Genomic DNA, 11,347 nt, shown 5'->3' with positions numbered 1-11,347 from the left:
AATAAAGTTAACTTTATTATAAAGTATATATATAATAATATAAAAACATTTATATAAAATATCATACAAAAGGTCAAAATGATATGCTAAAGAAAAAAATTTACAATAATGATTTTAAGCAAAATACAATTATCAAAATTACTCAAAATATAAAAATAATTAAACCAGAACTAAAAAAAAGCCTATGAAATGAATTTTAAAGAAATGATGAAAAAAAAGTTGGATTAAAATAAGGTTTAAATAGAAGGGATAATTTAAGAATCTTTGAAATTTAAATTGAGGACTAATGCGCAATGCGCGCAAATACCAAGGGACCAAAGCTAGAAATAATCCAGATCCCAATACGCAGTGTCGAAACGTGGGCCAAATTGCAAACACGCGCAAATTATAGTCCCAAATTACAAAATGCAGTAAAGTACATAAGGCGCAATTGCAGACCTGTGCAAAAGGGGAGGACCTAATGTGGAAATATCCCATCTCTGCTAAAACGCACGGATCCAGGGGCGATCTGTGACATCCCTAATTTGACCCTAGTCGGGAAGTGGTGTCGGGACCATTAAACCGAGTCTTATAAGTAATTAAAAGTTATATTCTATGTTTATGATGTTAGCAAATGCATGTGTGAAAGTTGCATGCATTAATTTGATCATTTCTATGTGAATTTATTAAGATGGACTTATATGAAACATTGTTGAAAGGTGATAGGCCAATCTTCAATGGTCTAATAGTATATGCATGCAAAAGAATGGTTTTGCATGTCAATTTACCCAAAGAGAAGGAAGTGGCCGCCATGGTGATGAAGATGGGCAAAAGAAAACATGTCTTAAACATGTTTTGCTAGTGGTGGATGTTAGAAATAATAAAATAAGAGCATGGGTAAAGAAATGAAAAAAAAATGAGTGTGGATGCTTTCCCCCTTGTGCAGTACATGAGAGAAACAAAACAAAGAAAATTTTTTTTTTGTTCATCTATTTTCACTCTCCTTTTGGCCGAAAATACTAAGGATAAGGAAGGAGTTTTGCTTCATACTTGGTTTGGAAGAGGATTAGGAAGAGGTTGGCTATACTTGCATCAAGAGTAAGGTATGTTTGAGGTTGTGCCATGAGATTCATGCATGTTTTGGTTGCTAGATTGATGTTCTTGTTAGCCCATGGTTCAAATCTTTGTTATGTCATGGGAATGAAATTCGCCCAAGTGAATATGGTGATAAAGCCATTGCATGCTAAGTGTGAAGCTTGATGATGATGCATGCAAAGATGGATTGTCTACTCTTGAAATTTCTTTGTAGCCATCTTGAGTAAGACTTTGAGTTTTCTTTTTGTTTAACCATGATTGAAGTTGAAAGGGCATGATTGTGATGTATTCGGCCATGATGCATTCATGAGCATGGTTCATGCTTCTTGCATGATAGTTAAAATTTGTGTTTTGGATGGCTATGGGCACCTTGAAATTCGGCCATGCACATATATGTATATATATGTTTGCACATGATGTTTTGGTTATGAAGTAAGTGATGAATATGTTTGTTTAAAGAAGAAAATGTTGAAGAATGTTTGTGAAATTGCAAGTATAATCGGCCATATGAGTGCTTGATGCTATATTATAAGTATTGAGCCACAATATGTAAAACATTAACTAGTAAAATGCATGCTGTTTTTTTTGTGTGGTATTAAGTGGATAATTGGCCTCAAATTGGACATGTATATTCGGCCTTAGGTAGCCTATTGATGGCCTTAGCTTTTCCTTGATGCTTGAATGAATTGTATTGAATTGCTTGATGTAGTATAAAATGTGCATGACCATTGTGTATTCAAGCTAAAGGGTGGCCACATGACCATTTAAACTCCTTGTCATATTCGCCATAAGCTAGCATAATGAGGTTTTAATAAATTAAATTTGTTTGAATTAGCTCAAGAGCTTAGAGGGCCACAATTGGACAAGGGGAAGGAAAAAGTGATCGAATAGCCGTAAAAGCCGTTCGACAACATCCGAGGTAAGTCCTCAAGAAGTGACCCTACTTGAATTATGTAAAATGAAATATGGATGTGTAATGATTATCGATTTATGTGTGTATGAGTATTTGAATGATACGGGCTAAGTCCCGAAGGCGATTATGCTAGTGATTACCTTTGTGTTTGAGCCTTAGTAATGAAAATGAAACATGAATGTCTAATGATTATTGATGTATGTGTGCATGAGCAATTGAATGATATCCGGCTAAGTCCCAAGACATTTATGCTGAAATTATATCCGGTTAAGACCAAGGCAATTGTGCTAGCGGCTACATCCGGCTAAGACCAAGGCATTCGTGCAAGTCGTTCTATCCGGCTAAGACCAAGGCATTCGTGCACGTGGTTATATCCGGTTGTATTCAAGAAGCTTGGGCTGGAGGTGAGTGTTGGTTGCTGTAATAAATTCAATTAGTACGCTCGAAAAGCCCAAAGAATAAGGTATGTTTATATGTGCATTGAAAAGTCGACATGTTTGAGCAACATTCGCTCAATCGACTAACGAATATCAACTATTGAAGTGGTTGATACCTTGTGAAAGTATATAATGATGAAGTGTGAAGTAAGAATGATTATGTGAATGTGTATTAATGAAATGATGGATTTGGCTATGTGAATGTATTGCTTTAATTAAAGCTGATTTTATTCCTTGAGACTTACTAAGCATAAAAATGCTTACCCGTTGCTTTGGCTCTCTGTTTTATAGATTTTGCTCGATAGCAATCGGATTCGGGATCATTAAAGTCGAAGTCATCTACACTATCAAAGCCTCCATTTTGGTATAATTTTTGGTTGAACTTTGAAATGGCATGTATAGGACTACCCCTTGTCGGTTCAATTGTGTTGTGATGTATACGTGTACGGCCATGCGAAAATGGCTCGTAGAAGTCAAGTACTGAACTTAGACCATTTGTGATTTGTATATATATATATATGGTTTCATGATGTAATTATGGATTGGAAATGGGAGTGTTGGTCACATGATCAGCCATTGGAATGGCTAAAATGGTCATAGGTGAACCTATGTATGGCAAGACTAGTTGGATCATGGAGACTACAAATAGATAAGACCTACCTTGAAAACAGATGCTGGCAGCAGCAGTGGAGTGGTTTTGAAAATCACCAAAATTTGTAGGAATGGTATTAAATAGTGAATAAGTTATGTAAATGAACCTTGATGAGTCTACTTTCATATGGAAGAAACGAAACGGTCATAGGAGTTACATGTTAAGAGATATTAATGCTATTGTGAGACAGGGCCAGAACGGTTTCTGGGTCCCCTGTCGCAACTTTAAAATTTACTATAAATTATCCAGAAAGAATCAGGAGTCATGCCTTATATGTACAGATTCCATTTTGAGTCTAGTTTCATTAGAAACAAACGACACCAGTATTAAAGCCCTGTACCGAGAGATATTCAAGTTGTAACACGTAAAGGTCAGAGCAGTCGATCTCTGTAACATGGGTGACTTTAACTAATAAACTGTACCAATTGGCCCGACCAAAAATTCTAGAAATAAATCCATGGATGGATATATGAGTCTAAATTCAGGGAAAATTTACAAAAACAGTTTCTGAGTTTTGAAACTCGAGATATGATTTTTAAGGCGACAGTGACGCAGTTTTCCAGCCTGACTGGAAATGTCAAATTGATGGGCGAAACATGTGGATTTGGCTTGTTAACCCCTCGTGTCCGACACCGGCGATGGTCTCGGGTTCGGGGTGTTACAATTTTATTGGTATCAGAGACACAATTTAGTCGATTCTAGGACTACCGTGATGTGTTTGGGGTCTAGCTATACATGCCATTAAATGATGAATCGATAGTGTGGTGATTTCTGACAATTTGACTTTGTGTTGTTTATAGTAATGGATCCCGATCCCAACCGAGCGATAGCTGATGATGTGGAGAGTGTGGCGCCTGCTCCCGCGCAAGGGACAGCGCCGGCAGACTCTCAACCTATGGCCAGCAATCCGAATGATGAGGCTAGGCAAGCCTTTTATAGTGTGATGAATGAATGGTTTAACCAATACATTCGAACTAACACTACTGTTCCACAACCTCCATTCCCGACAAATGCAACCCCAGACCTACAATACCTCCCATGAATCGACCAAATAAGGTCAAGTAAGCCCCAGTCGATAGGATTCAAAACATGGGGCCACTGAATTTTGGTTGGACAACACTATCCGGTGCTCGATGAGCTATCTTGTACACCGATGAGTGCCTAAAGTGTACCATCTCCTTGCTACGCGATTCCGCCTACTATTGGTGGAGTACTCGACTTTGTGGTGCCTAGAGAGCAAGTGACTTGGGAATTCTTTCAAACCGAGTTCAAAAAAGTATATCATCGAGATTCATCGACCAAAAGCGAAGGAATTTCTTGATCTTAAGCAAGGTTCTATGTCGATTCATCGACTCACGAACGAAAATTTGTGAGGCTTAGCCAGACGCAGCGAGAATGCATTTCGTCCAAGCTATTATGTGTAAACGCTCGAGGATGGGCTGAATGATGATATAAGGATGTTTGTTGGCATTCTCGAATACGAGAGTTCGTAGTACTTGTTGAGCGAGCTTGTAAAGTCAAGAGCTTAGAAAGGAGAAACAAAAAGTGATGTGGGAACCGGAGAATTCGAAGAGGTCCTCGGAAAGTCTCTTCAACAGCATCAAGAGATTTCGAGATGATGTGAGCCGGTCTAGAGGCGCCGGGCTTTTCTAGACGAGGATGCGATCGACCTTTGTGACCACACGAGTCACCACGATCGCCATGGTGGAAATGATCGCCGAGAGAGGGCGAGTGTCGCATTGTGGCAAATGGCATTCGGGAGCTGTTGGTTCCGTGATCGCTCTGCTATAAGTGTGGATCGGCCGACCACTTTATGAAGGATTGCCCGAGGATGCTTGAACAAAATGTAAGTCAAAGTGGAAACCCGGTGCTACCTTTGCTCGAGGTAGGCCACCTAGAAATATGGGCAATGTCGTTGGCGGTCGAGAGGATCTAGAGATGCTACCATCGATCCGAGGCTCGTGCTCTGCTAGGACTTATGCCATACGCGCACGCGAGGATCTTGCCTCTCCGGATGTCATTACCGGTACTTTCACTCTTTTCAATACTAATGTGATTGCTTTGATTGACCCCTGGTTCTACTCATTCTTATATATGTGAAACCTTAGCATCGAGAAGACTTTGCCTATTGAGTCTCTCGAGTTTGTAATTCAGTGTCAAACCCTTGGGTCATTACGTGCTTGTCAACAAAGTGTGCAAGAAAAGTCCCCTAGTGTTCCGAGGTTCTTGTTTTCCGCGGACTTGATGCTTTTTCCGTTCGATGAATTGACGTTATTCTTGGTTTGGATTGGTTGACCATGCACGATGCGGTTGTAAATTGCAAAAGCAAGACTATCGATTTGAGGTGCGCGAATAACGAGATAATTCGGGTTGAGTCTACGGACTTAAAGGGTTGCCACCGTAATATCGCAATGTTGGCCCGAAATATGTAAGAAAAGGGTGCGGCGTACCTTATGTACGTGCTTTCGATGACAAGGAATCGAAAAGAAACCCGAATCTGTGCCGTGGTTTGTGAATACCGGATGTTTTCCTGAAGAATTGCGGGTTTACCACTGTTCGGAAATAGATTTTGGCATCGAATTGGTACCGTACCACTCAATTTCGATAGCTCCGTATCGTATGGCACCAACGGAATTAAAGGAGTTGAAAGCTCGGTTGCAAGAATTGGTGGATAGAGGTTTTGCTCGCCTTGAGTTGTTCGCCTTGGGTGCGCCGGTGTTGTTTGTGAAAAGAAGGATGGAACCATGAGGCTGTGCATCGACTATCGTCAGCTTAATAAAGCGACGATAAAGAACAAATATCCGTTACCACGTATCGATGACTTGTTCGATCAACTGAAGGGAGCCTCAGTGTTCTCGAAAATAGATTTGAGATCGGGCTATTATCAATTGCGAATCCGAGATTGGACGTACCCAAGACCGCCTTGAGCGAGATATGGTCACTATGAGTTCCTAGTGATGCCGTTTGGGCTTACTAATGCCCCTGCGGTATTTATGGATTTAATGAATCGGATCTTCAGACCATATTTGGATCGATTCGTAGTCGTGTTCATTGATGACATCTTGGTCTATTCAAGGAATGAGACCGAACATCTTGAACACCGAGGTTAGTCTTTGCAAATTTTACGGGATAAGCAATTATATGCTAAGTTCACAAGTGTGAGTTCGGTTAAGAGAGGTTAGCTTCTTGGGTCATGTGGTATTCAGACGGGTATTCGAGTCGTAACCGAATAAAATTTCAGCCATACTTAATTGGAAGCCTCGAGAAATATTCTTGAGGTTCGAGCTTTTTGGGGCTTCTTAGGTTATTACCGACGATTTGTAAAGGTTTCTCAACGATAGCCACGCCGATGACGGCTTACTCCAAAAGGATGTTAAGTTCGAATGGACGGAGAAATGTCGAAAAGTTTCGATCAACGAAAATTTATTTGTGAAGCCCCAATTCTAGTGCAATCCGAATCCGCAAAGAGTTTGTCATCTATAGTGACGCCTCCCTACTTGGGTTAGGTTGTGTATTGATGCAAGAAGGTCGAGTTGTGGCCTATGCGTCGAGGCAATTAAAGCCACATGAGAAAAATTATCCGACCCATGATCTCGAATTGGTCGCCATCGTATTCGCCTTAAAGATTTGGCGACATTACTTATTTGGTGAGAGGTGCCATGTGTACTCGGATCACAAAAGTCTCAAATATTTGATGACCCAAAGAGACTTAAATCTGCGACAAAGACGTTGGCTCGGTGTTAAAGGATTATGAGTGGTCATTGACTATCACCCGGAAAGGCGAATGTGGTTGCGGATGCCTTGAGTCGTAAATCATTATTCGCTTTACGAGCGATGGATGTGCACTTGTCTATTCGATCCGACAGTGTGTTAGTAGCTGAATTGAAAGCCAAACCATTATTGATACATCAAATTCGAGAAGCTCAAGAAAGTCGACGACGAGTTGGTTGCAAAACGGGCTGAGTGTGTTCGAACAAGGACTCGGAGTTTCAAATCGATGATGACGATTGTTTGAGGTTCAAAAGTCGTCGTGTGTTCCAAAGAATTGAACTCATTTCGATAATTCTGAATGAAGCCCATTGTAGCCGAATGGCAATCCACTCGGGAGTACGAAGATGTACAACGATTTGAAACGCGTCGGTTTTGGTGGCATGGTATGAAACGAGGCATCTCCGACTTTGTTTGAGATGTTTAATATGTCAACAAGTGAAAGCGGAACATCAAGTGCCTTGAGATTACTTGACCAATCACGATACCCGAGTGGAAATGGGATCGAGTCACAATGGACTTTGTATTGATTTGCCATTGTCGTGAGTAAGAAGGATGCGGTTTGGGTCGTGGTAGATAGATTGACTAAGTCGGCTCACTTTGTCCCCGACGCACGGATTTTTCAATGGACAAATTAGCCGAATTGTACGTTCTCGATTGTGAGATTACACGGGTGCCTATTTCCATCGTGTCGGATAGAGATTCGAGATTTACCTCGCGATTTTGGAAAAAGTTGCAAGAAGCTTTGGGTACCAAGTTGCATTTCAAGACCGCCTTTCACCCCCAAACCGATGGTCAATCCGAGCGAGATAATTCGAGATACTTGAGGATATGTTGAGATGTTGCGTCCTCGAGTTTAGTGGTTCATGGGAGCGGTATTTGCCGTTGATTGAATTCGCTACAACAACAACGACTTTCAATCAAGTATTAAGATGGCACCCTACGAGGCTTTGTACGGTCGTAAATGCCGTACACCATTGTTTTGGACCGAGCTCGATGAAAGCAAGATTTTCGGTGGATTTGATTAGAGATCTTTGAAGTAAAGTGAAAGTAATCCGTGAAAGTCGAAGATAGCCTCCGATCGTCCGGAAGTCGGACGCGGATCTGAAGCGTAAGGATATCGAGTATCAGGTGGGTGATAAAGTGTTTCTCAAGGTATCGCCTTGGAAAAAGATACTCAGATTCGGTCGTAAGGGCAAGTTGAGCCCGAGGTTCATTGGGCCATATGAGATATCCGAGCGAGTCGGTCGATGGCATATCATTTGATTTTGCCCCGAACTCGAAAAGGTTCACGATGTCTTTCATGTTTCGATGCTTCGACGCTATAGATCCGATCCATCGCACGTGATTAGTCCATCAGAAATTGAAATTCAAGCTAATATGAGTTATGAGGAAGAACCGATTCGTATCCTATCACGGGAAGTGAAAGAGTTGCGAAACAAGCGGGTTCCGCTAGTGAAAGTGTTATGGCTCAAGCACGGGATAGAAGAAGCTACTTGGGAGACCAAGAACTCTATGAAAGAGCGATATCCAAACCTATTTACCGGTAAGATTTTCGGGGACGAAAATTTCTTAAGTGGGGGAGAGTTGTGACATCCCTAATTTGACCCTAGTCGGGAAGTGGTGTCGGGACCATTAAACCGAGTCTTATAAGTAATTAAAAGTTGTATTCTATGTTTATGATGTTAGCAAATGCATGTGTGAAAGTTGCATGCATTAATTTGATCATTTCTATGTGAATTTATTAAGATGGACTTATATGAAACATTGTTGAAAGGTGATAGGCCAATCTTCAATGGTCTAATAGTATATGCATGCAAAAGAATGGTTTTGCATGTCAATTTACCCAAAGAGAAGGAAGTGGCCGCCATGGTGATGAAGATGGGCAAAAGAAAACATGTCTTAAACATGTTTTGCTAGTGGTGGATGTTAGAAATAATAAAATAAGAGCATGGGTAAAGAAATGAAAAAAATGAGTGTGGATGCTTTCCCCCCTCTTGTGCCAGTACATGAGAGAAACAAAAACAAAGAAAAAATTTTTTTGTTCATCTATTTTCACTCTCCTTTTGCCGAAAATACTAAGGATAAGGAAGGAGTTTTGCTTCATACTTGGTTTGGAAGAGGATTAGGAAGAGGTTGGCTATACTTGCATCAAGAGTAAGGTATGTTTGAGGTTGTGCCATGAGATTCATGCATGTTTTTGGTTGCTAGATTGATGTTCTTGTTAGCCCATGGTTCAAATCTTTGTTATGTCATGGGAATGAAATTCGCCCAAGTGAATATGGTGATAAAGCCATTGCATGCTAAGTGTGAAGCTTGATGATGATGCATGCAAAGATGGATTGTCTACTCTTGAAATTTCTTTGTAGCCATCTTGAGTAAGACTTTGAGTTTGCTTTTTGTTTAACCATGATTGAAGTTGAAAGGGCATGATTGTGATGTATTCGCCATGATGCATTCATGAGCATGGTTCATGCTTCTTGCATGATAGTTAAAATTTGTGTTTTGGATGGCTATGGGCACCTTGAAATTGCCATGCACATATAAGTATATATATGTTTGCACATGATGTTTTGGTTATGAAGTAAGTGATGAATATGTTTGTTTAAAGAAGAAAATGTTGAAGAATGTTTGTGAAATTGCAAGTATAATCGGCCATATGAGTGCTTGATGCTATATTATAAGTATTGAGCCACAATATGTAAAACATTAACTAGTAAAATGCATGCTGTTTTTTTGTGTGGTATTAAGTGGATAATTGGCCTCAAATTGGACATGTATATTCAGCCTTAGGTAGCCTATTGATGGCCTTAGCTTTTCCTTGATGCTTGAATGAATTGTATTGAATTGCTTGATGTAGTATAAAATGTGCATGACCATTGTGTATTCAAGCTAAAGGGTGGCCATATGACCATTTAAACTCCTTGTCATATTCGCCATAAGCTAGCATAATGAGGTTTTAATAAATTAAATTTGTTTGAATTAGCTCAAGAGCTTAGAGGGCCACAATTGGACAAGGGAAGGAAAAAGTGATCGAATAGCCGTAAAAGCCGTTCGACAACATCCGAGGTAAGTCCTCAAGAAGTGACCCTACTTGAATTATGTGAAATGAAATATGGATGTGTAATGATTATCGATTTATGTGTATGAGTATTTGAATGATACCGGGCTAAGTCCCGGCGATTATGCTAGTGATTACCTTTGTGTTTGAGCCTTAGTAACTGAAAATGAAACATGAATGTCTAATGATTATTGATGTATGTGTGCATGAGCAATTGAATGATATCCGGCTAAGTCCCAAGACATTTATGCTGGAAATTATATCCGGTTAAGACCAAGGCAATTGTGCTAGCGGCTACATCCGGCTAAGACCAAGGCATTCGTGCAAGTCGTTCTATCCGGGCTAAGACCAAGGCATTCGTGCACGTGGTTATATCTAGTTGTATTCGAAGAAGCTTGGGCTGGAGGTGAGTGTTGGTTGCTGTAATAAATTCAATTAGTACGCTCGAAAAGCCCAAAGAATAAGGTATGTTTATATGTGCATTGGAAAAGTCGACATGTTTGAGCAACATTCGCTCAATCGACTAACGAATATCAACTATTGAAGTGGTTGATACCTTGTGAAAGTATATAATGATGAAGTGTGAAGTAAGAATGATTATGTGAATGTGTATTAATGAAATGATGCATTTGGCTATGTGAATGTATTGCTTTAATTAAAGCTGATTTTATTCCTTGAGACTTACTAAGCATAAAAATGCTTACCCGTTGCTTTGGCTCTCTGTTTTATAGATTTTGCTCGATAGCAATCGGATTCGGGATCATTAAAGTTGAAGTCATCTACACTATCAAAGCCTCCATTTTGGTATAATTTTTGGTTGAACTTTGAAATGGCATGTATAGGACTACCCTTGTCGGTTCAATTGTGTTGTGATGTATACGTGTACGGCCATGCGAAAATGGCTCGTAGAAGTCAAGTACTGAACTTAGACCATTTGTGATTTGTATATATATATATATGGTTTCATGATGTAATTATGGATTGGAAATGGGAGTGTTGGTCACATGATCAGCCATTGGAATGGCTAAAATGGTCATAGGTGAACCTATATATGGCAAGACTAGTTGGATCATGGAGACTACAAATAGATAAGACCTACCTTGAAAACAGATGCTGGCAGCAGCAGTGGAGTGGTTTTGAAAATCACCAAAATTTGTAGGAATGGTATTAAATAGTGAATAAGTTATGTAAATGAACCTTGATGAGTCTACTTTCATATGGAAGAAACGAAACGGTCATAGGAGTTACATGTTAAGAGATATTAATGCTATTGTGAGACAGGGCCAGAAAGGTTTCTGGGTCCCCTGTCGCAACTTTAAAAATTTACTATAAATTATCCAGAAAGAATCAGGAGTCATGCCTTATATTTACAGATTCCATTTTGAGTCTAGTTTCATTAGAAACAAACGGAACCAGTATTAAAGCCCTGTACAGAGAGATAT

The sequence above is a fragment of the Gossypium arboreum genome, chromosome 7 (assembly GCF_025698485.1).
Source record: "Gossypium arboreum isolate Shixiya-1 chromosome 7, ASM2569848v2, whole genome shotgun sequence".
NCBI lineage: Eukaryota > Viridiplantae > Streptophyta > Magnoliopsida > Malvales > Malvaceae > Gossypium > Gossypium arboreum.
Note: the sequence above shows the minus strand (reverse complement) of the source record.